The following is a 4241-nucleotide window of genomic DNA, read 5'->3' as shown; positions in this document are numbered from 1 at the left end:
CCTTTATTCACCCCAGCAGAATTAATCTATTTTTAGCCACATGTGTATCTCCCTCTGATACTAGATTATTAATTCCTCTGAGTTTGTTGAAGAGTTTTATTTGTCTTCTTAACTTTATGTACTTAGAGCTGGTAACACAATTATTTACTTATTTGTTATTTTGTTGAACTACTGTGAATAATTCACATGAATTATGTTTTTATTATTTCTTCTGAAAACTTCTTAGGGGAAGATCAAGTTGTTAATATAATGTATTTTTCAAAACACTTTACAAAAAACCTTATATAGCTCACAGTTCAGTGTGGTGTTATATACCGAAGAACTTAAGACTATTTCTCTTGGAATAAGATAAGAAGGAATCTTTATTTATTTGAATCTCAGGTATACCAGTCTGGCCACTGACTAGATGTGTAACTTTTTACTCACTGATCTGAGCTCTCGTTTTCTCATGTAAGAAGAGTCATGACTGACCTTTTATTATGTGATTTATCAGATTATTGGTTGACAATCTATGGAAAGCTTTTCAACCATATACTTAAACATGGTAATAACTTTTAGATGGCAACTCATTTTATCATTTTCCTATAAACATTGATTTCTCAAATGTCTTCAGAAGAAGATGCTCTTCATTATTTTATATACCACAATGCATTTCAGAAATGCTTTGCCTTTCCCTGTGTGTCATTCCTCTTTCCCAGTGCAATTTCTTGATTATTGTGCACCACTGTCTTATAAAATCCTTTTCTTACTTAAAGCTCAAGGTCATGTTGTACCATGGCACCCTCAATCGTTTCTTGTTCTAACTCATCTTTTAAAACCTTGGTCTTGCTGCCTCAGTTTAGATGTTGGCAGTTACCTAATAGTCTGGTTGGAATGGATCCAGACTAAGAGCACCTCTATTCACAATTAAAGAATCTAGGCTGTACATGAACAGAGAACAGAAAAAATTTAAAAAATGATATGAAGTTACCCAGTGAGGAGCATATGCTCACAGAGTCGCTACATATATTTCTACAATTTTTTATGTTACTATTTTATTTTTTTTAATGTAGAAAGTTTTAAATTTTTTGTAATTTACCTCTTAAAGCACACAAAAATGTTTGGTAGATTGTCCACATTGGCCATCACTTTTTTTTTTTTAATTTCTGGATACCCAGAATTTCATATCTATAGGGATTTTAAAGTCACCAAATCTAGAGGTCGGCGGCAAGATGGCGGCTTAGGAGGACGCTGGGCTCACCGCACGTCCTGCTGATCACTTAGATTCCATCTACACCTGCCTAAATAACCCAGAAAACCGCCAGAGGATTAGCAGAACAGAGTCGCCGGAGCCAAACGCAGACGAGAGGCCCACGGAAGAGGGTAGGAAGGGCGGCGAGGCGGTGCGCGCTCCACGGACTGGCGGGAGGGAGCCGGGGCGGAGGGGCGGCTCGCCGGCCAAGCAGAGCCCCCGAGTCGGGCTTGCAAAAGCGGAGGGGCCGGGCGGACTGTGTTCCGACAGCAAGCGCGACTTAGCGTCTGGGAGGTCAGAAATTAACAGCTCTGCTCGGAAAGTGGGAAGGCTGGAGGACAAAGGGAGGGAGAGCTGCTGAGCCCCCTGACAACAGAGCTCAGTTTGGTGGGGAACAAAGGCGCTCGCCAGCGCCATCTCCCCCGCCCATCCCCCAGCCGAAATCCCAAAGGGAACCGGTTCCTGCCAGGGAACTTGCTCGCTCCGCGCAAACACCCAACTCTGCGCTTCTGCGGAGCCAAACCTCCGGCAGCGGATCTGACTCCCTCCCGCTGCCACAGGGCCCCTCCTGAAGTGGATCACCTAAGGAGAAGCGATCTAAGCCTGCCCCTCCTGCCCCCGAGCACCTTGCCTACCCACCCCAGCTAATACGCCAGATCCCCAGCATCACAAGCCTGGCAGGGTGCAAGTAGCCCAGACGAGCCACACCACCCCACAGTGAATCCCGCCCCTAGGAGAGGGGAAGAGAAGGCACACACCAGTCTGACTGTGGCCCCAGCGGTGGGCTGGGGGCAGACATCAGGTCTGACTGCGGCCCCGCCCACCAACTCCAGGTATACACCACAGCACAGGGGAAGTGCCCTGCAGGTCCTCACCACGCCAGGGACTATCCAAAATGACCAAGCGGAAGAACTCCCCTCAGAAGAATCTCCAGGAAATAACAACAGCTAATGAGCTGATCAAAAAGGATTTAAATAATATAACAGAAAGTGAATTTAGAATAATAGTCATAAAATTAATCGCTGGGCTTGAAAACAGTATACAGGACAGCAGAGAATCTCTTGCTACAGAGATCAAGGGACTAAGGAACAGTCACGAGGAGCTGAAAAACGCTTTAAACGAAATGCATAACAAAATGGAAACCACCACAGCTCGGCTTGAAGAGGCAGAGGAGAGAATAGGTGAACTAGAAGATAAAGTTATGGAAAAAGAGGAAGCTGAGAAAAAGAGAGATAAAAAAATCCAGGAGTATGAGGGGAAAATTAGAGAACTAAGTGATACACTAAAAAGAAATAATATACGCATAATTGGTATCCCAGAGGAGGAAGAGAGAGGGAAAGGTGCTGAAGGGGTACTTGAAGAAATCATAGCTGAGAACTTCCCTGAACTGGGGAAGGAAAAAGGCATTGAAATCCAAGAGGCACAGAGAACTCCCTTCAGACGTAACTTGAATCGATCTTCTGCACGACATATCATAGTGAAACTGGCAAAATACAAGGATAAAGAGAAAATTCTGAAAGCAGCAAGGGGTAAACGTGCCCTCACATATAAAGGGAGACCTATAAGACTCGTGACTGATCTCTCTTTTGAAACTTGGCAGGCCAGAAAGAATTGGCAAGAGATTTTCAGGGTGCTAGACAGAAAAAATATGCAGCCAAGAATCCTTTATCCAGCAAGTCTGTCATTTAGAATAGAAGGAGAGATAAAGGTCTTCCCAAACAAACAAAAACTGAAGGAATTTGTCACCACTAAACCAGCCCTACAAGAGATCCTAAGGGGGACCCTGTGAGACAAAGTCCCAGAGACATCACTATAAGCATAAAACATACAGACATCACAATGACTCTAAACCCGTATCTTTCTATAATAACACTGAATGTAAATGGATTAAATGCGCCAACCAAAAGACATAGGGTATCAGAATGGATAAAAAAACAAGACCCATCTATTTGCTGTCTACAAGAGACTCATTTTAGACCTGAGGACACCTTTAGATTGAGAGTGAGGGGATGGAGAACTATTTATCATGCGACTGGAAGCCAAAAGAAAGCTGGAGTAGCCATACTTATATCAGACAAACTAGACTTTAAATTAAAGGCTGTAACAAGAGATGAAGAAGGACATTATATAATAGTTACAGGGTCTATCCATCAGGAAGAGCTAACAATTATCAATGTCTATGCACCGAATACCGGAGCCCCCAAATATATAAAACAATTACTCATAAACATAAGCAACCTTATTGATAAGAATGTGGTAATTGCAGGGGACTTTAATACACCACTTACAGAAATGGATAGATCATCTAGACACACGGTCAATAAAGAAACAAGGGCCCTGAATGAGACATTGGATGAGATGGACTTGACAGATATATTTAGAACTCTGCATCCCAAAGCAACAGAATATACTTTCTTCTCGAGTGCACATGGAACATTCTCCAAGATAGATCATATACTGGGTCACAAAACAGCCCTTCATAAGTTTACAAGAATTGAAATTATACCATGCTTACTTTCAGACCACAATGCTATGAAGCTTGAAATCAACCACAGGAAAAAGTCTGGAAAACCTCCAAAAGCATGGAGGTTAAAGAACACCCTACTAACGAATGAGTGGGTCAACCAGGCAATTAGAGAAGAAATTAAAAAATATATGGAAACAAACGAAAATGAAAATACAACAATCCAAACGCTTTGGGACGCAGCAAAGGCAGTCCTGAGAGGAAAATACATTGCAATCCAGGCCTATCTCAAGAAACAAGAAAAATCCCAAATACAAAATCTAACAGCACACCTAAAGGAACTAGAAGCAGAACAGCAAAGGCAGCCTAAGCCCAGCAGAAGAAGAGAAATAATAAAGATCAGAGCAGAAATAAACAATATAGAAACTAAAAAAACTGTAGAGCAGATCAACGAAACCAAGAGTTGGTTTTTTGAAAAAATAAACAAAATTGACAAACCTCTAGCCAGGCTTCTCAAAAAGAAAAGGGAGATGACCCAAATAGATA

This window comes from Prionailurus bengalensis, chromosome D1 (assembly GCF_016509475.1).
Source record: "Prionailurus bengalensis isolate Pbe53 chromosome D1, Fcat_Pben_1.1_paternal_pri, whole genome shotgun sequence".
NCBI lineage: Eukaryota > Metazoa > Chordata > Mammalia > Carnivora > Felidae > Prionailurus > Prionailurus bengalensis.
The sequence above is the reverse complement of the archived record's forward strand: the minus strand, read 5'-3'. Positions refer to the sequence as shown.